Raw genomic sequence first — 22,493 nt, forward strand, 5'->3', positions numbered from 1 at the left:
TTCAATCTTCTTAAATTTGCTGAGGCTGATTTTGTGTCCCAATATATGGTCTATCCTTGAGAATGTTCCATGTACACTAGAAAAGAATGTATAGTCTGATGTTTTAGGATGAAGTGCTCTATATATGTCAATTATGTCCAATTCATCTAATGTGTCATTTAGGGCTGCGATTTCGTTATTTATCTTCTGTTTGGATGATCTATCCATAGCTGTCAATGATGTATTTAAGTCCTCTAGTATAATTGTGTTTTGGTCAATTTCTCCCTTTAGTTCTGTTAGTAGTTGCTTGGTATATTTCGGTGCTCCCTGATTGGGGGCATAAATATTGATGACTGTTATGTCTTCTTGTTGTATAGTCCCCTTTACCATTATGAAATGTCCATCTTTGTCTCTTGTTATCTTTTTCACCGTGAAGTCTGTTTCATCTGATATCATTATGGCTACACCTGATTTTCTCTGGGTACCATTTGCTTGGAGTGTCAATTTCCATCCTTTCACTTTGAGTCTATGCTTGTCCTTGTAGCTGAGATGTGTCTCTTGGAGACAGCATACGGTTGGGTTTAGTTTTTTGATCCAATCTGCTACTCTGTGTCTCTTTATAGGTGAGTTCAGTCCATTTACATTTAGGGTGATTATTGATATGTGAGGATTTCCTGTCATTCTGTCTTTAGTTTTCTAGTAAGGCTGTGTCTCCATTGTTTCTTTGCCTTTTTGTTGTTGTCTGTTATTTCTGTGTGGTGGTAGTCTATGATGTTTCCCTCTGTTTCTTCTTTTATTACAGTATATATTTTAGATTTGGATGTTTTTTGAGTGGTTACCCTTGAGTTTATGTAAAAGAAAGTTTGATATTTAGAGTATTCCAGTTTCTTCAGTACGCTTACTTTCTCTATTCCCATATTCCAGTTCAGGCCTTTACGCTCCCCCTTTTTATGTTTCGGTTGCCACAAGTTGTCCCTGTTGATGGTGGTCTAATAGCCTCCTTTAGTATTTCTTGTAGTGCAGGTCGTGTATTAGAAAATTCCCTCAGCTTCTGGATGTCTGGAAAGGTCTTTATTCCTCCTTTATATCTAAAGGAGATCTTTGCTGGATATATTATTCTTGGCTCATGATTTCTCTCTTTCAATAGTTTGAATATTTGGTTCCATTCCCTCCTAGCTTGTAGAGTTTCTGCTGAAAAATCTGATGATAATCTAATGGGCTTTCCTTTGTAGGTTACCATCTTCTTTTCCCTGGCTGCCTTGAGGATTCTTTTTTTGTCATTGATTTTAGACAGCTTCAATACAATGTGCCTTGGTGAAGGCCTGTTGGGATTGAGGTAATTAGGTGTTCTATTTGCTTCTTGGATTCGAGGATCCAGTTCTTTCCACAAATTTGGGAAGTTCTCATCGACGATTTGTTTGAATATATTCTCTGTTCCCTTCCCTCTTTCTTCTCCTTCTGGTATGCCCATTATTCTTATATTGCTCTTTCTGATGTAGTCAGAAAGTTCTTGTAGAGTTCTTTCATTTCTTTTAAGTCTCAAGTCTCTTTCTTTTTCCATCTGTGTAAATTCCAGGTTCTTATCTTCGATGTCACTGATTCTTTCCTCCACCTGGTCAACTCTACTACCTAAGCTGGATATTTTATTGTTCATTTCTTCTATTGAGTTCTTAATCTCCAGAAATTCTATTTGGTTCTTTTTCAAAATTTCAATCTCTTTTGTAAAATGCTCATGTTGTTCTTTGATTGCATTTATGTGTTCATTAAACTGCCTTTCTGTGTTTTCTTGCATCTCGTTCAGTTTTTTCAGAATTGTAATCTTGAATTCTCTGTCATTTAAAGCACATATTTCCATATCTCTAAGTTCCTTTTCTGGAGACTTTTCACTTTCTTTCTGAGCTATCTTGTTGCCTTGGTTATTTATGGCAATCACTGATTTACTATTTCTCTTCCTAGACATCTACAGGAGTGGCTTCTGCAACAGGTTGATAGGTATGCGAAGAGCTTTTGAAGTTCCAAAGCTCTTTGTGCACCAGATTCGGAGCCCGTATGTTTCAGCAGTTCTGTTTACTCCTGCAGGGATCCGCCAAGATAGGTGGGGTCAGGGGCGGGGTGAGTTGTGAGAGGTGGCCCAGAGCAATGGTGGCGACCACCACCACAGCCAGTCCTGCCTCCACAGCTCCCTCCCCTTTGCCGGAAGTAGTTGAGCTGCGAATCTGTGTCTGCGGTCCACAGTTCTCAGAGCAGCAAATATTCTGTCCTTTGATCCGACACTGCTACTTTATGGCTTCTAGCACTGGGCAGGTGGGGGCGGGGCGAGCTCTGGGAGGGTAGCGAGGGGGCGGCTAGTCTCAGTGCCTAAAGCTTCTGTTTTCCGCTCAGCAGTGAGCGCTTAAACCACCAATTGCAGCCCTCTATCCTCAGTCTTTGCTCCGAGATCTGCTGTGAGCGAGCGTTGGCTTCAGCCTTTTATATGCTGCCCCTTCAGCCCTGTGGGCATTAAGCGGAGCCCTAGCAGTCCAAGTCTTTCCCTCTTCTGCAGCTACAGCTGCGGTATTTCCGGGATGCAGTGAGCACGAAGCACTGAGCTAGGTCTGTGTCCTGTGCCCGCGCGGCTCCGTCTCCGCACTTCTCCTCTCCCTCCTCCCCGCTCACGCAGTTCACCCACCTGGAGGTAAATTCAGTAGTGGGCCTCTTCGTCTTGCCTGTCTGCTGTGCAGGGAGTCCTTTGTGGAGTTATTGTTGTCTGATTCGTTGTAAATTCCAACGGAGCGCTACAGAGGCTCAACTCACGCCGCCATTTTTCCCCCTTCCATCTATTCAAAAACTCTTTATGGAGGATGATTATGCATTTATATGAAAAATTGAATTAAAGTGAACAAGAAACTTTTTTCTTCATCTTTTCTATAACTTTATTTTTAACCTAAATAATTTTGGAGTTCTGTTGTATCCTATGTTTTCAAGTGTTTGTATGCTTAATATGAGGTAGTTTCAGCTTCCTTTTCTTGTAGGAAAAATATTTTGATTGAATAGGTTAAAATATCAATGTGTTCATGCATTCAGATGTATTACTTTTTTTGCTTTTTGTTCAGTAAAAAAAATGGCAATTGAAATATTACTTCTTAAATGCAAGTGATTTCTTATTCCTGTGTATAAACTAGTCTTCCATGAATCAAGGGTTTTTGTTTGTTTGTTTGTTTTCAGTTTCTTTGACAATTCCAAGGGAAAAACCTGTCTTTAGTACAACATTAACCTCAGACTGTATTTATATTAAACAATATTCTTTGGAGAAAAATGGTTTGGTGTACTTAGTGAATTATGGACCCTCCTGGAGGCACTGAAGACTGTTAACGCTCAGTGGAACCCAGCAGTTGTAACTGATGAAACATCAGCATGTCGGCTATAAAATAAAAAAGAAGTAATTGGGGACATGTTGGGAGCTGGCAAATGGAAAACACTAGCAGATGTAGAACTGAAAAGAGAAAAGAAAGTTTAAAAAATCACATTTATTGGAAGAATAACTGCACAGATGGATGGTAGAAGTTAACATTTCATTCAGATAGAAAGTGGATTAGAAATTGTATTTCTGTTTCTAGCACTTAAAAGAATGCTTGAACTCTCACAATAAGACATATAAAAACTGCTTTTCCATCAACCACATACACCTAAGAAGGATATTTGTCAGTTTTCATCCCCTTAAAACACAGTTTAGAGATCGCTATATTCAACTTGTACCTGTTTTAAGAGGTGATTATATGCATCTCTTCTCAAATCCCTGTTCAGTGATGTCATGTTGGTAGCTTGAAACCAACAATGGTGAAAATATTTACATAGATTTCTGGTCAGGATGGTGTAGTAGGTAAATGTGCTTGTCTCCTCTCATGAACACATCAAAATTATAATTAAACTACAGAAGAATCATCATTGAGAATTACTTGAAGTCTAGCTGAACAGAAGTCCTACAACTAAAGACATACAGAAGAAGCCCAGTTTAATACTTGTAGGAGGGGTGGAGACAGGGAATGGGCTGGTTACACCCACATGTGTGGTAGTTAAATACTGGGACAGATATCTCTGCTACAGAGGAACTTCCACCCCTCTTCCCTACAATAGAAGAAACAAGGGCTTCCAGCCCCACACCAGGCTCTCCAGTCCAGAGTTCCACTGCCAGCAAGACAAGCCCCCACAACTTCTGGCTGTGAAAACCAGTAGAAATTGTGGCTGAGTGAGACGAGGGCTGCTGGAATCCCCATCATTCTTGTTAAAGAGCTTGTGCATGGACTTACTTGCTGACAGTCTCACTTGCTCTGAGTTCCAGTGTTGGGGCAGCATCTAAAAAGACTCCAGAGAAGTATGGGGAGGCACTGAATTGTCTGGCTTCAGGGCAAAGGCTGGAGGGGCAGCTTTCTGATAGAGAGAATTGCTGGCAGAAAACATTGTTCCTTTATTGAGCCCTCCCCTGCCTAGGAAGGAGACATAGGCTGCCACCATATCTGAGTCTTCATCAATTTGGCTAACCTTTCTTTCACCGTGCCCTGGTGATTCCCTGAGACACTGCTCCACCCAACTTGTAGACACACCCAAACCACTTCCAGTGTCTTTTCCATACCAATAGCCTGTCTTGGCTCATGCTATGGACTTTTCTCAAACCTCTGGAAGGTTCACAAACACTAAAAAGGTAGTATCTGGTCTCAGTGTGCCCCATACCTGTTACTGAGCAGCCTCAAGCCCGGCAATACTGTCAACTGGCCTTGATTCAATGTTTGACCTCTCAAGTTACATCAAAACCAGTGCAAGTGGTGGCCATTTGTGAGTTGCTTTGTAGTTCATGCCAAGTACCCTTGGAAGAGCACTGGCTACGGCTGAACTTGGCCAGTGGTGGGGTCTTTCCCAGGAGGTCCTAGGGCCGGTACAGCTGGTTACTGCATTCCACCGAGATGGTGCACCACTCTGCTGCCTCCAAGGATAACACAGCCAAAGAGCAGACTGGGCAGGCACCAGAATCTTGCTAAATTGAATCCTGCTCCATAGGGTGAGCCCTTGCACCACAGCTCCTCCACTGTAGTCATGGCCAGTCCTCTCAAACAATCAGCCTGAGGGTCAGTGCCTCCTATTGACAAGCCAACAGCAATCAACGCTCAACTACAATAGGAGGACACACACAACCCACACAAAGGACACATGTGGAATACCTGACTAAGGTGACCAGGGAGACTGTGCCACTGGGCCCCACAGGACACCTACTATATAAGTCCACTTCACTATGGCTGGGAGACATAGCAGCCCTACCTAATACATAGAAACAAAAATAGGAGGCAGCCAACATGGGGAGACAAAGAAACATGTCCCAAATGAAAGAACAGAACAAAACTCCAGAAAAACAACTAAACAAAATGGAGACAAGCAATTTTCCACATGCAGAGTTATAAATACTGATTATAAGTATGCTCGGTGATCTCAGGGAGAACTTCAACAAAGAGATAGGAAACATAAAAATGGAGCTAGAAAACATAAAAAAGAACCAGTCAGAAATAAAGAATACAAAAACTGAAATAAAGAATACATTAATGGAGGGGGCTGGCCCGGTGGCTCAGGTGGTTAGAGCTCCATGCTCCTAACTCCGAAGGCTGCTGGTTCAATTCCCACATGGGCCAGTGGGCTCTCAACCACAAGGTTGCCAGTTCGATTCCTCAACTCCTGCAAGGGATGGTGGGCTGCACCCCCTGCAACTAAGATTGAACATGGCACCTTGAGCTGAGCTGACTTCTGGATGGCTCAGTTGGTTGGAGCACAGGCTCTCAACCACAATGTTGCCAGTTTGATTCCACGATTCCCGCAAGAAATGGTGGGCTGTGTCCCCTGCAACTAGCAACAGCAACTGGACCTGGAGCTGAGCTGTACCCTCCACAACTGAGACTGAAAGGACAACAACTTGACTTGGAAAGAAGTCCTGGAAGTATACATTGTTCCCCAATAAAGTCCTGCTCCCCTTCCCCAATAAAATCTTTTTTAAAAAAAACGTCCGTTACATTCCTATATACTAACAATGAAATCTCAGAAAAAGAAATAGAAATTCCTTTTAAAAAAATACATTGGCAACCAACTGAATGGGAGAAGATTTTCGCAAACAGTTCCTCTGATAAGGGGCTGATATCCAAAATATACAAGGAACTCATGAAACTCAACAACAAAAAAACAAACAACCCACTTGAAAAACGGACAGAGGACCTGAAGAGACATTTCTCCAAAGAGGATATACAAATGGCAAATAGACATATGAAAAAATGCTCAACATCGCTAATCATCAGAGAAATGCAAATGAAAACCACAATGAGATATCACCTCACCCCAGTCAGAATGGCTTTCATCAACAAAACAAATAGTAACAAGTGTTGGAGAGGCTGTGGAGAAAAAGGAACTCTCATACACTGTTGGTGGGAATGCAGACTGGTGCAGCCGCTATGGAAGGCAGTGTGGAGGTTCCTCAAGAAATTACGAATAGAATTACCATATGACCCAGCAATCGCTCTCCTGGGTATCTACCCCCAAAATATAAAAGCATTTCTCTATAGAGACACGTGTATGCCAATGTTCATTGCAGCTTTGTTTACGGTGGCTAAGACATGGAAACAAACAAAATGTCCTTCGATAGATGAATGGATAAAGAAGTTGTGGTACATATACACAATGGAATACTATTCGGCGTTAAGGAAAGATGATATAGGAGCATTTGTGACAACATGGATGGATCTCGAGAGAATAATGCTAAGTGAAATAAGTCAGACAGAAAAAGCAGAGAACCCTATGATTTCACTGATATGTGGTATATAAACCAAAAAGAACAAGACAAACAAATGAGAAACAAAAACTCATAGACACAGACAATAATTTAGTGGTTACCAGAGGGTAAGGGGGTGGGGGTGGGTGATGAGGGTAAAGGGGATCAAATATATGGTGATGGAAGGAGAACTGACTGTGGGTGGTGATCACACAATGGGATTTATAGACGATGTAATACAGAATTGTACACCTGAAATCTATGTAAATTTACTAACAATTGTCACCCCAATAAAATTAATTAAAAAATACATTAGCAGAAACCAACTCTAGATGAAGCAGAGGATCAAATCAGTGATTTAGAAGATAAGGTAGCAGAAAACACCCAATCAGAATAACAAAAAGAAAAAAGAGAAAAAAATGAGGATAGTTCAAGGGGCCTGAGGGAAAGCATCAAGTGTACCAACATTCGCATCGCAGGGGCACAAGAAGAAGAGAGAGAGCAAGTAACTGAAAATCTGTTTGAAGAAATAGTGATAGAAAACTTCCCTAACCTGGTAAAGGAAATAGATGTACAACCCCAGGCTAGTATGAACGAAATGAACACAAAGAGGCCATACCAAGACATGTCATACTTAAAATGCCAAAGGTTAAAGACAAAGAAAGAATCTTAAAAGCATCTAGAGAAAAACAGTTAGTTACCTATAAGAGAACTCCCATAAAACTGTCAGCTGATTTCTCAACAGAAATTTTGCAGGCCAGAAGGGATTGGCTTGAAATATTCAAAATGATGAAATGCAAGGATGTACAATCAAGCATATTCTTTCCAGCAAAGTCGTCATTTAGAATCAAAGGGCAGATCAAGAACTTCCCAGATAAGGAAATGCTAAAGGAGTTCATCACTACCAAACCAGTATTACAAGGAATGTTAGATGGGACTTCTTTAAGAAGAAGAAGGAAAAGAAGAAGAAAAGGTCCAAAGTATGAATAATAAAATGGCAATAATTATACACCTATCAACAATTAGTGGATAAGAAAGCAAGACGTTTACGTATGCTTCCTACAAGAGACTCACTTCAGATAAAAAGACACACAAAGACTGAAAGTAAAGGGATGGAAAAAGATATTTCATTAAAAGAGACAATAGAAAAAAAAAAGCTGGGGTAGCAATACTTATACCAGACATAATAGAGTTTAAAACAAAGGCTATAACAAGAGACCAAAATGGACCAGTAATCCCAGTTCTGGGTGTTTATTTGAAGAAACCCAAAACTGTACTTCGAAGGGACATGTGCGTCCATAAGTTCATTGCAGCATTATTTACAGTAGCCAAGATACGGAGGCAGCCTGGGTGTCCGTCAATGGACCAATGGATAAAGAGGAGGTGCTACATACATAGAATGGAATAGTACTCAGCCATAAAAATGAATGAAATCTTGTCATCTGTGACAACATGGATAGACCTAGAGGGTATTGTGCTGAATGGAGTAAGTAAGACAGAGAAAGGTAAATGCCATGATTTCACTTACATATGGAATCTAAAAAAACAAAACAAACAAAACAGAAAGAAACTCAGATACAGAGAACATTTTGATTGTTGCCTGATGGGAGGGGTGTCATGTGGTGGGTGAAAAAGAGAAAAGGATCAAGAAATACAAATTGGTAGTTACAAAATACTCATGGGGATGTAGGGTATAGCCTAAGAAATATAATTAATAATAATGTAATAACTATGTATGTTGTCAGATGGGTGCTAGATATATTGGAGTGATCACTTTGTAAGTTATATAATTGCGGTGTTGTACACCTGAAACTACTATAATATTGCATGTCAACTGTAATTTAAAAATAAAACAAAAATATTAAAAGAAGAAAGTATTTACACCATGAAAATTGGCATACACTACAATAAGAGTATCTCCCTAACCCCCAGCCAGTTGTTAAAAATTTACCACCATACTACATATGGAGTAGAAAAGATGGTCTTGAGGACAGATGGAACTTTCAAAGAAAGCCTCTCTGCTTGGTTATTGTGATAGAAGCCCTAGATCACAGGCCTCTTCTTAATGCTGATCTCTTTCTGATACATGGAGTAGTATTATGCCAGTGAGTTTTTTTTAACGTAAAATTCGGTCCCTAAAGCACATTTTGTTTCAGTAGCTGTCCCCAACTGAGGCTTGGTGTCTGTGCACTATGTTGTTTGTTGTGTAGGAGAAAATAGAACTATCTTTCTTCAGTGGTGTGATCCTGTTTTTCACCAAAGTTAGAAAGTCTTCCTAACTTTGCTTTTCTGTTCACATAGTTCTTTATGCTGAGTTGTGAATCTGGCAGAATGGGCTGGTGGTTCAAGAGGAAACTACATACTACTGGCTGTATTTTATTCACATATTTTTCCTTTTCCTGGGCTCAGGAGTATCCATGCTCTACCATTAAGGGAGTAAGCATAATGTGGAGGATACAGCAGGAAGAAGTAGGTTAAAAAGACCCTACCCCATGGCTGCCTCTATTCTTGTTTCTTCTATTGTATTTTGGTAACCTGAAACTATTACCAAGTTTCACGTTAACATCTAACTACTTTTAAAATTGTTCAAAAAGTGCTACTTTTGAAAAATGAATCCTGAGGACCTACTCATGGTTAGTGATTTCTAGAAACATTTCTGTAAATGAGAAAGATCTCCTGACATTTTAGGTAGAGTTGGCTTTCTGAGAAAGCTGAGAGAGGTTTTACCCTCCAATATGTGATTTCTGGTTTGTTATTGAAGAAACATTTCTCTGTAGCGTTTTGAGGTGAAGACTCTGAGTTCAAATACAGTAATATTTGTTCCATTGAAGGACTTGGTCTTTCAATAAAATAAATTGTCTTTCTATAGTGACTATTTAATGTAAACAGACTTCTGAATTTACCTATCCAAGACATGTCTAAAAATAATATTTACTGAATGTTTCCTATATAAGTGACACTATACTAAGGTTTTTATAGAATAACCCGCAGTAATCTCATTTAATCCTTGTAAGAGCCCTTTGAGGTTGATATTATTATCAACTCTATTTCTAGATAGTGAACTGAGACTTAGAATATTAAGTGATATGCCTGGATGATAGAACCACCTCTGTTACCCTGGTGACAGAGTCAAAGACTGAACTCAGGTCACTTGATTTCAGAGCTCATGCTCTTAACTAGTATACTTAACTACCTCTTATAGTTCAGTGGTCATATAAGACATTGACCTTGCTTTGCTTCCCCTCACTGGGAAGTTTTTGTGTTATTTTCACAGGAAACTGTGTTTGTGGCAGAACTCTAAGGATTTGTGCCAAAGAGCTGCTGTGTTCTTATAGTCCAGGACAGTGGGAAGCAGGGAAAGGAGGTGCAGAAGTTTGAAAAGGAAAAAAGTAGAGGCTGGGACAAATTCAATAGCCGAGAGATTTTGAGAAACAAATGGAGAGACTTGTTTTCTACTCTAAGTGGAAATTATTTTATTGTTTCCACTAATTTTCATTTGTCTAACAGACAGAACCCATGGGTTTCTTCCTTCAGTGTTATACACAAATAGAATAACCAGAGAAAAACAAGGCTGAGTGGAAATTCAAGTCCAAGGATCCCCAAATACAATGTCTATATTTGTAACCATTGTGCTTCAAGTAAAAGATGACCATAGCACCAATCCTAATCAGAACACTTGTGGAGTTGTAAGTAGGAATAAAGGGAGTATTTTGTGAAATGGAGTGACCTTCTTGGCAAGAACAGCAATAATAAGAACAGCAATAATAATGGCCAACGTTTATTGCAAGCTCATTCTATATCCAGTCATTGCTCCTTCCAGAAGTGCATTTTACTGTGGATGGTATGTATAAGCAGCTAAGCTCTCATCAGTGAGCTGGCTGGTCAGCCACAGACACTGCTGAAGTTAGGAGAGCCCAGTGGGAGAGAAGGATGCTAGTAGAATCAGTGCTATGGAGACAGGTGAGTTGCAACCATCAGCCAGTTAAATATAAAAAACATATAGATGTGGGGCTAGTGACTTCAGTGACCTCTAAGGGGGCTATATCACTCTTCCTTGCCAAATGGAAATAAAGATGCCCAATAAAGGGTCTCTCCGGTCAGCATTCATTCTCTCTTGGGCTGTTTCACAATAAGTGGAAATTTACCTCCTCTAGTACCATTGATGGGGCCAGTGGGACTAGGATCAAATTTGTCATAAATAACAGGAATAAATCCTGCATGCAAATGGGATATCAGAGATGATGATAATGATAATTAATAAATAGATGACATTGTTGAGCACTTTCTTAGCATGTGCAAGATATCGTTCCATTTACATTTAATTATCACAATTGCACTATAGTAAGCCCAGTTAACCCTACTTTATGAATGAGGAAACTGACACATGGAGAATCTAAGTTACTTGCCCAGAGTCATAAACTGGAAAGTGATGGAGTTGAGTCCAGGTAATCTGGAGCCAGAGCCCAAATCCATAACCCTGTAGGTGTGAAGCAGACTACAGGTGCTGTGGAAGAGATATATTTAAAATGAGGACAGCAGCCAATTTGTATGCTGGGAACTTGTCTCTCTTGGCCTTGATTTTGGAAAGAGGGTGACTTGTAGATGATCTAAGTTTAAATTCTAGGCCCTAGAGTCAGAATTGTCCTTGCTTGCTGGCAGCTTAAAAAGATCCTCTGGTAAGCATGGGCCTTTCTTGATGTGCTCACGTCTCAGACTGTAGGTAGCGGCCACTGAGGCCAACTTCCCTGGGAATCTTCAGGAAATAGAAATAACCAGGGGAAAATGAACCGTAATTACCTGGCATTAAGTTGAGACCTTTTGTGTGAAAGGCATGTGAAGATAGGCCTTTCAGAGACTTAATGAGCCTTATCACGGGTCTTCAGCTTTCCTGAATACATTTGGAGGTAATAAAATGTTGGACCTTGCTTTCAAACCAAATTATACCACAGCATCATTTTGAAAGACCTTTGGAGCAAGTGACTGAAAGTTTTTTTCCTTCCTACTCCCTGTAGATAGAATTAGTCTCTCCTTATTAATGAGAAACCAGAGTAATTTCAGAAGATGACCAGTAAATAAAAGTATTTAATGAAATGAAACAGAATCTGATTTGTAAAAATGAACTCAAAGGAGCACTGCATCCTGGTTGTCATTCATAGCTTTGTTCATTCATTCAGCAAATATACTTTAGAATCTCCTGACTGATGCCACACCCTGAGCTAGGCACTCGTGATACATTGCAAAGAACCTGATGGATACAGGGGTCATAGACAATTAACAAGTAGAAAAACAAACAGCAAATAATTAGAGCTTTTGAAAAGTGCTAAGAAGGTAGTAAGAGGAGCTGTACTGGGAAGTAATGACCTACCATACTAGGTCAAGGACACAAGCTCAGGGGACATGACGTTTCCGTGAGGTCACCTTGGAACCACTCATCAGATAAAATGAACAATCAGTCAGTGTATATGTTTGTAGAAGAAGTGTCCCTTTTATTGACAATGCATTCAGTCTTTTTGTGTAATTCTGTACCTGTTTGCATTCCTCTGCCCTCTTATATCCTTTCTGTGGCATCTAGGGACGTCCAGGGACGTTTTGTACAAAATATACGGACACTTTTCTTTTATACTATGTACTCACTATTCCAAATCAATTTCTGGCATTGTATCTCATGGCTCATTTGCTGCAAAAGCAGGGTGATTTTAGTTAACATAGGAAGAATTTCAGGACAGGAATATGCCCCCTTTTTCATTCCGTGGTACATTTGATTGAGTAAACTGAATTTAAACAGAAGGCACCTGCTCTTCAAGCAAGGTGACCTGTCCTGGGTGAATTAAATCATGTCTCATGTTGCTTAAAAGACATTGCTGCTCTAGAGAGGTGTTGAGAGAAACAAAAAGCATCACAGAGTTTACTCTCCCCTTATGCTCATCTTTTACAATAATACAAGAGAATTCATCACCATTTGCTTTAAGAATAAAATTATTGGAAGCTTTCTTTAAAGTGTGCTCATTATATATTTTTTTATACTGTAAACTATCTGGTAAATTTAATTTATATGCAATTTATTTTAATGACTAGTGTTGATATTATGATTCATCCTTCATTTACTTAATTAGTAACACTTGACTTTATGTACCCAAAATGTCCAATTTGCACACTGATATTTTTTCAGTTAAATAAAATTATGTTTGGGGAAGATAAAGCTTTTTTTTTTTTTCCTTCTAATTTTGAAGCATGCCTTTCAGTTTTTGATCTTGATTAGCACCAAATATAAACCCGGTGAGAGTACAAGAGAAGTATGTTGCTAATGCATAGCAGAGAAGGCTGTAGTAGTTTGGCATGGACTGAGACTGTCTGGGTTTGAATTATGATGGCAGCATTCGTGGGCTGTTGACATTTCGGAAAGGTACTTCAGGTCTTTGTGTCTGTTTCCTCACCTTTAAACTGGTAACTACCTCATAGTACGCTTGTACCTACTATGGACCCCGGTAAATACCTCTCACGTGAGAGAATGAATTTAAAGACCACTTAATGTGATTTTAATATTAACAGTGTTATTCAGATAATAGGATTTGGAGGAATGAAGAGTGACTTCCGGAGGTCCTGACTCTAGTCCCTGCTCCAAGGTAACACCTCCTAGTCCATCTCAGATTAATTTCATGGTTCTCAGCTCAGATAATGAGTTCCGCCCTGCATGCACAGCTGTGGACAAGGCCATCCCCAAAGTCACAGGCTAACCAAGGCCCATTCATAGCACATCATTTCCCTTCAATATTTGGGGGGATGAAGAGTATGTATGTTTGTGTTAAAATCATCCCGATTATATTATGCAGTAGCATGCAAAACTTGCATGAATCTTCAAAGTCCGAGGCTGGCTTCAACAATTGTTTTCATTCATAGAGGTGAGCTTAAGATTGTATCCTGCCAGGACCATTGTATCCTGCCAGGATCATTCATTCTCTTTTGTTATTCTGGGTACTTCAATGGAAATGTTTTAGACACACTAGAAAAATTGATGAGCCATTGATCTGTTGGAAATATTTCTGCCAGGAAATTCCAGGATTTTCCTCCATCACCCTTTTATCTTTGTTAACATTTTTGGGTGGGTGGGAGGGCATTAATGTTATTATCCAGCTGATTTTGTGCAGGCTGGTGAAGTTCTAAAGGGACTGTAAGTTGGTGTGACGTACAAGGTCCTTTGGCTGTTTGGGAGGTGGTCTTGGTCCTGGAAAATGCCTGTCTCTCGGCTTGTGGAATTCTGCTATTGCTTCATTCGTGCATTTCCTGTATTTATGACACACTCCTTTTCCCTTTATTCAGAGCTCCAAACCCTCTTCTTCTCACGCTTTTTTCTTTCCCATAAGCCACAATGATCAGCCCAGATGTTTCTCTGAGCTCTATGTAGTTTTATGTACCATGTTCCCGAAGTAAGACCTAGCTGGACCATCAGCTCTTTTGGATGCAATCAGCTCTTTTGGTCTTATTTTTTGGGAAACACGGTAGGTGTCTCCTGATCACCTCCTCTCAGCTGCCTCAAGTCATTTTGAAGAATGAATTTCTAGATTAGTGAAGGGCGCCTCCATGCGTTTGTTTACACGTGCCACAAACTTAGGAGTCATCCTGGGTTCCTGCCTCTTCCTCACCTTGACCTCACCCCCCACCAATCCATTTTATCCTCAGGTTATTTCTATTTTATATCCTGAATATCTCTGGAATCTATTCATTTCCCTTCCTTTATACTGTCATCCCTTCTTGTCGAGCTACCACCATCTTCCTCTTGCTCTCTTCACCAAATAGCTGGTCTCTGCCTGTTTCTCCGGCGTCATCACGTACTGCTCTCACTGATTCTCTGCAACTGCAGCCTCCTTGTCAGGCTTTCAGGGCCACTGTTGTGCCAGGTTCTCACTAGACAGTCCTCCCCTTAACCTGGTAAACTTCTAGCCCTCCATGAGACTTCAGCTTTCTGTCCCAGTCTAAGGATGGTTATCTTGTTTTCTACTTATTTCCAGTTGTGATTATATATTTATTATATGCAGCAGTGTCATTTAATTACGTCTGTGGGTTATGTGAAGTCAAGTGTTCTTTCCAATGGTTGTATCCCCGGCACTTAGAACAAGCACTCAGTCGTTATTTTTAAATGATTGAGAGGATGCTTTGCCACACTACAAGCCAAGGCAAATTCCCATGTGGATGGAAGGAGGAGGATATACTGGCATATCCCCCACAAGTCTACTAGATTGAATTGCTGTTCTTCAGGGGGAAAAAATTCATCTTTTAGGCCTGGTGTCAAGTACAAAGTTGTTTGGAGCAAATGATATTGGGCCTTAAATGGCAGACTAAGTCGTTTAAATTGTATATGAGATGCATTGGGAAGTTGCTGTAGGTGGGAAATCCCTGGCTAGTGATCTCAAACCTGGGTATCCCTGGGAAGCTAGAGGTGAACGTATGTTTCATGCTTTGCTGAGAGCAGGAGGACCACTGGATCCCTGAAAGAGGGCTGACGTACTGGAATAAAACTCATTCCCCACAACTTTGCGTTAACAAGAAGGCATCAAAGGTCAGATTTCCAGGTTCCAAAGCAGACTCTTTTTATTCATAGCTGACTATATCACGTTGAGGAGGAAGATGATGAAAGTAGGCACGATGGATAGATTCTTTTTTCTCTCTGTGTCAGATTTTGTGCCAAGCACTCACATGAAGTGGGTAATACTATTTTCCATACTTTATGAGTGAGGAAACAGGTTGAAGTTACATAACTTGGCCAGTGCGTCATAGAAACATAAGTGGGTGAGCTGAGATTAGAAGCCATTTCTGACTGGCTCCAAGGCTCAGGCTCCCAGCTGCCAAGAATCACAGTAGGACAAATATTAATAAGAATAAATGTTATTAGCAATAATAGCATCCTTACTGTGTTCCAGGCACCAACTCAGCGATGCACATTTATTTTCTCCTTTTACTCTGATAAGCCAGGTAAGAAAACACTTGTTGCTACGTTCCTTGGAAGACTGAAAATTCAGTAGTTCCACTAGCCAGCATTCCTTGGGTCCTAAATGTTCAGTCATAATAATAATAAACTTGAAACAATATAAGTAAAAAATGGAGAGAGACCCTGAAGAAAGACTGGGCATTATGTCATTGTACTCTTAAAACTTCTCTAATATACTTTGTGCCCACTAGTGTTTATTCTATAACGAGCCTTTAATATACCTCAACAGCCACAGAAAACCTCTGTTTTGCTTTCTAATGTCTGTGCAAGACTGTGGTGATAATAATAGTTGTTCTTGTTTGTTGCTTGTTTGATGTGGTTTGATGCAAAAGCCTGCTGAGCCTAGAGACAGACCACGTGCTGCAGGTTAGGAGCTCAGGCCCTGGAGTCTAAGTTCAAATCCTGACTCTGCTACTTACTGGTTATATCAGCCTACATTCATTGATTTGTCAAATGTTTACCGAGCGTCTGCCGTCCATCAGGTGCTGTGTTAGAAGCAGGGGTTACAATGGGGAACAAAGTGGACATGACCCTGGCTGTAGTGTTGCTTATAGTTCAGTTCAAGAGATTTCAAATAATTACACCTATGAGTTTCTGAGAAGCTTAATGACAGAGAAATACTTGGTGATGTGAGAACACAGAACAATGAAATGGCTGGGCACAGAAGGTTATCTCAGGCTACCTCAAACTATGTAATTATAATTGTCAGGGATGTATGCAAAGCTCTCAGCATGGTATCTAGTACATAATAAATGCTCAATAAATGGGAGCTGTTGTTAATATATGGTTAATTTTCCCAGGGAAAGAACCATAGAAACAAATACAGTAGTGGAAAACAATATGGTTGACTTTTGTCAGTACATGAACTTTATAATATAATCCTTGAACCTCTTTATTTGTGTTTTCTAGACAGAAATGAGGTTGGAATGGTTGCTTGGAAGAGTTGTTCAAGGAGAGGCCATTAAGGAAGACCTCTAGATACAGTCATCTTGTGCCAGGTACTTCCAAGATAAAGTCAAACAGAAAAAACTAGAAGTGAAGGCCTTTGGGGGCATTGCTTGTTTGGGAAATTGTGATTCATGGTCTCATTAATGCCTCATCAGCCTCTTGACCATTAGTCTGAGCAGGTAGCTCTGTATGGGGACCTTTATTCTCTGTCAGCCAAGACATGTTTGTTCTAATGATGATTGGTTTCAGAGTCTCAACCACTGGTCCCCGACTAGGAAGCGCTATGCATATCTAAACAGGTTCTCATCGCTTTCAGCCTGTGTGCAATTTAGCAGCAAGAGATTTCATATCTCACAGCGTTCAATAGCCCTACTTAATTAGGAACTGCTTGGGAGTCAGGCCAGCTGATGGCCATAACTACCGAAGTGGACATGTTTGCCATGAAAAGGCAGAGAAATGAAATTTCTCTAGTCCTTGGGTAACTGAGAAAGGGACCAGAGAATTGTCAGGGGCCTGTGTTCTCATTGGCCTTCCTGATTGTAGAACTTCTTTCCAGGGTATGACAACATAGTTGGGACACTGCAGGAGGGAACAATGTGACGAATAAGAACTCAAAACCACAGCCGTCTATTTTTGCTGGGGGTGCCCTCTTGTTTCATTGTTAGTCTTTCTCCTTATTCCTAGACATGTATTTTCACTTTAGGGGGGAAAAACTTTAAGGCAGTGCTGATAAAACAGATCTTCCTTGAACAAAGAAAACAGCACCAGGATTACTCAGCACACATTCAGTGATGAATTTACATGAAGGTATTGCATATGATATACTGGCGAAGACCATGGCCTTAGAGTCAGATGGTCACGTCTTGACTCTGCCACCTGCTAACTGTAGACTTGGAGCAAATGGCTTACCTTCTGAGTCTCTGCTCATCTTTAAAATAGGGAGCATAGCTAAAACTACCTCAAAGAGTCTACCGTGAAAAATTAAATGAGCTGTTTGCAAAACACCATGCACAGAAGCTGGCAAGAACCAAGTGCTAAGTGACAGTCGGCTGATTTGTGAATTCAGTTTCTGACTTTTGTTAGTTGAACTTACTACTAAATTGAGACAGCAGGTCTTCAAAAGCTAGAAGACTCAAATTTTACACACACACACACACACACACACACACACACACACACACACACACACACACACACACACACCCCAGTCCGTAGGACACAGTAAAGCTTCAGCAAATATTAGTTTCTTTCCAGTTGCAGTCGTGCTGGCAACCAAGGCTAGACCGCGCAAATGTGGAGTTGATCTATGACGGTAATTATTAACATTTGTATTACTTTAGCATTTAAAAAGCTCTTTCAACATACATTGCTTTACTAAGTCCTTACCCATACATTATTGTATTACTCCATACAGTAGTCCTGGCAATCAGGGAGGTAGGGAAGTAGTTGGGACTCTGTTTGTTTATTTATTCTTTCTTTCGTTCAACCAATGCAGATGGGTGCCTGTAATGTGTTGGGTACATCCTGGTGAACCATATGGATGAGATCCCTGTCCCCATGGTCTCTAAGGGTCTTGGGTGACCCTCTAAATGCATATCTTAAGATACTAAGAGGTGAAATAAGCAAGGTAGGTATTTCTAGTGATTAATGTTTTGCAGATGAGATAACAGAGTTAGCCAGGCTGATGGTGACAGAGCCAGACCTCAAACTCCTAATTCCTTGTCTTTTCCATTGGATCCTACTGCCTGCTGTGTAGAATATATAATTTGGAACGAATGTAGAGATAGCCTAGTATAACCATTTATTTTACAGATTAAAGGCATGGGGCTTAAAATGGGTAAAGGATATACTCAGCACCATCCCTGCTATAGGAGTAGCTATCAGTTCCAATGAGGAAACCTTCGGACAGGATGCCAAATCTTTCCAGGCATACAGCTATTCTGCAATAATATAACAGCTGCATTTCAATAGATATTGTAATTGTCAAAAATTGAGTTAAAATGTTTGTTTCAGGGGACACAGTTAAGGGGCACTAGAGAGTTTCAGGCTGGCAAATCAAAGGTTTTCTTTCTTCATTTTTTTTTTTTTTAGAAAGAACTTAGGAAATAAGAATATTGCTTTATAGTCATAAAATCTAAATGCCACTGAGCAAACCCTGCATTTGGTAACATCTAGCTTTCCTTTAAGCGTAAAGCGCTTCTGCTTCCTGTCATCCCAGCACTGTCATTGTGTGTGTGCAGACCTTGATCACACATTGTTAAGGAAGACGGAGTTCAAGCAGCTCAAGCAAACCAGTTGTACTTTGTTGATGTGATGGTTCCTTCCTTCTGCAGTGTGGTGCCAGCTCTCTGTGGTGACTGAGTTTTAATCAAAGCAGTTGGAGAGGCCACTCTGGGCCAGACCCTATTCTAGGCACAAAACCAAACAGAACACATCATGTCTTCCCCCTGATAGAGCTTATATTTTGTATACGAGTAATGATTAAAGGAAGGGAGGGAGGGAGGTGAGATTATATCAGGCAGTGATCAATGCTAGGAGGAATTATCAAGCCGGGTGAGGTGAAGTAGAGTGAAGGGTAGAGGTGTGTGCCCTGTTTTAGACAGGGTGACTGAAGAGGGCTCCTCAGGGCCATGCCAAAGCTGTGATTGTAGTGAGGGAGCAGCCAGATGGCTCCCTGGAGGAAAAGTGTCCTAGGCAAAGGAGGTAGCACATGCAAAGGTCTGGAGGTAGAAACACACCAAACCTGATGGAGGAAAGCAGGAAAGCCTGTGGGGCTGGAGCGAAGGAGTGACAGGGGAGAAGCTCCACAGAGTTGGGGACAAGAGCAGGAAGGACCTGGTAGGACTTTACTGTGGGTGAGATGAGAAGGTACGGGAGGTTTCTGGCCAGGGAAGAGATGTGATCTGACTTAGGTTTAAGGAGGCCCCTGAGTGTGAATAGGCTATAGACACACTGGCTGAAGCTGAGATTGTTAAGGAATTATTGCAGCCATTGAGCCAAGACATGGTGGTGGCTTGATTTGGGAGGTAGAGGTGGAGTTGACAAGAAGTGGGTGGATTCTGTTCATCTTTCTGAAAGGATATACTGATGAGCTCCAAGGAGTTTGGCCTGTACAGGAGCTGTCATTTGGGAGCCCTGTCATTGGTGGGCTCCGCTGTGTGTCTGTGTGAAAGACGTAAGGTCCACTAATGGAGGCAGTTCCTTCAAATCAGAGGGTGTGTGGAAATGCCTTAGGACACGTGTTCAGACATAACTGTGAGTGGGAATGTAACGTATGCGCTCTCTTCCTCTGTGTGCATTCCCCACCTCTGTACACTTACGGCATTTCTTTCTAGCTATTCCCTACTCCTGATAAAATGTACTCTTGAGAAAGGATCAGCCATTTTAGTACTTAGTGTGATTTTAAGTCAGTATGATACCTTTCCTAGATGTATTTACATTTAAACCTTACATCGAAATCTTTGATGACACACAGATTTCATCTCTTATGCTAACTTGAATCACTGACAGTTGTTGCCTAGAGAACTGTACTGAGAAAGTTTCTGAAGCTGGTTCCAGGCTCAGCAGGGAAGAGAAAACTTGATAATATCTGCCGTTACAGGGACTAGGAGTGGCATATCATACGTGCCTGGTATTTGATAGCCTAGCTTTGGCTGCCACAAAAAAATATCTTTTTGATTCATATTTCCCCTTGTGGAGGGATTTTAGTCATCAGTAAGTAAGTAGGCATTAGACATCAGTAAGTAGGCAGAGGAAATATTTCTCCTTTTCACTTTTTGAGGCCCACCTGCCTCTGAAATCACACCAAGGAGATCATTAGCCCAAAGATCAGATTGTAATATGTGAGGGTCTTGATGAGTTACGTGCTATAAAACCCAAGTGTTCCAGGAGACATAGGACTTTTCCTTCATAGGTAAGGTCTTTGCCAGGTCAAAGTACAATTTCTGCAGCATTCCTCACTGCCACATGCACTGTAATTAACACTCACTTGGTACGAGTTCTGTTTCTATCCCCCACCACAATATGTGCCACAGGGCAGGCCCTTGCCACAGCTCCACGCTGTTTCCCCAGAATAGTGGCTCTAAGAAGTGTGTGTTGAATAAATATTGACAGAAAAGATGCCTGGAGGAGCCTTAAGTTGTAGCCCAGAATTAAGGTAAATGATGATTAAGGCAGTAGCACTCTTTTGAAAGTGGAAAGCTCCTATTAGAATAATAATCACTCTAGCTATGTGGTTTAATGAACATTATTAATAATTAGAGTAATAATAATCCTAATAGCTCATCTTGAGCATTTCTATGTGCCCGACACTAGGCCAAGTGTCTGATGCTCATTATCAATCCTGGGAAGTGGGTCCTCATTTGTTAGGTAAAGAAATTTAGGCTTCAGGTGACCTGCCCAAGGGTACAGTGCTAATAAACAGCGGCTTCCAAAGATCAAAAGAAAACACCAAGACTTCCCCATTAGGAAATCTTGCCTTCTATCTGATAAATTGGAATTTTTCTCTCACAGGGCCATTCCACTGGAAAACACAGAAGGAACAAATTTTGGGTAAGTGGGAGATTTGGCTATCTTTTGCCATCCTGAAAACCCAAAAGTCATGGGAGTCTGGAAGGGCCTTTGGAGTGGTTCTTTTTTTTCTTCTTGCTAATATCCAGTAAAAGAAAACCTGATCTTCTCAGCAAAGATAACCTTTTCCCAAATACATTGACAAGTGGGATGTGAAGGTCCCAAGTGAGTTTCAAGGTAAAGAGGAAAGGGGAGTCTCAAAGTTTTCACAACTAAACTTGTGCTTTTGAGGAAAACCAGGTGGCTGGTGAAGTGGGCAGAGCTGGGGCAAAGGGCCAGCAGATCCCACATTTTGTTGCTTTGGACGAGTCTGCACACCACATCCATTGTTGTTATTTTAATACTTTTCTTAAAAAAGACTCACTCTGTTAAATTTATTTACTTAAAATAGAATTTGTGAACTCCTACCATGAATGGAAAACCAGCATCAGTAAATAGAGTGATGTTATGTAGATATAGATATATCATAATAAGATATATGTAATAATAATTTGGAAAGAGAAAGCTATATATATATATATATATATATATATATATATAGTGAAAATAGGGTAATGTTATTTCATGTTTAAAAAGTAAAGGATAGGAATAATAAATATAAATAAGTTTCCCTGAGTGCAGAATGGAAATATTTATGAGCAGTTACCAAAAGGGGATATTTACCTTGGCACTTAGTTTAAAGAAAATGATGGAAAGATGATTCCCCCTCCCAGGTTTAATATTAATCAGTACCAAGAATCTTAACATATATGCTCTATATACCCACACATATATATTTAGGATTTAAGCATAATATATATAAAAAAATATATTGTATGTATTAAATGGAGAGAAAGAAAAATATATATATAGTAATTTTTAAAAAGCCGGTTATAACTTAGCTTTTTAATAGTGGTCAGTAGTCCTTTGATAATGGGGACCTGCCTCCGAGGCAATAAGTTCAGTCACCAATTTCTGCTTGGGTCAGACTGGTAGTGCCTGCCTGAGTCCTTCCTGTGGAAAAGGGAGTTTAAGAGACTTGTGAAATCAGACCTGCTTCTTCCAGCTTGCTCTTCCTGAGCCCTTGATTCCGGTCTGAGTTCTGCCATTGTAGAAAAACGTGGCTCCCAGAGAGGTCCATCTAGCACAGAGCTCATGATGCATGACATGACTCTTTTGGAATAAATCCTCTTGGTTTGACACTGTGGAGAGTAAAGTTTCCTCCACAGGAAACCCAAACAGATGTTCATCCATACC

General features: G+C 40.5%; 1 protein-coding gene across 4 annotated transcripts in view; it reads left to right on the forward strand.

Annotated features, from left to right (window-relative positions):
• The window catches only part of FHIT (fragile histidine triad diadenosine triphosphatase), a 1,470,686-nt gene that overhangs the window by 132,234 nt on the left and 1,315,959 nt on the right, over window positions 1-22,493 (forward strand). Inside the window, exon 3 of one of the 4 annotated variants that reach the window (XM_081072405.1) lies at window positions 21,201-21,239. The exons of the other annotated variants lie outside the window; for them this stretch is intronic. The gene's annotated coding sequence lies outside the window, so the exon portion shown is untranslated. The remainder of the gene's footprint in view (window positions 1-21,200; window positions 21,240-22,493) is intronic. 4 annotated transcript variants of the gene reach the window in all.

Source organism: Rhinolophus hipposideros (genome assembly GCF_964194185.1).
Source record: "Rhinolophus hipposideros genome assembly, chromosome: 14".
In the NCBI taxonomy this organism is placed as follows: domain Eukaryota; kingdom Metazoa; phylum Chordata; class Mammalia; order Chiroptera; family Rhinolophidae; genus Rhinolophus; species Rhinolophus hipposideros.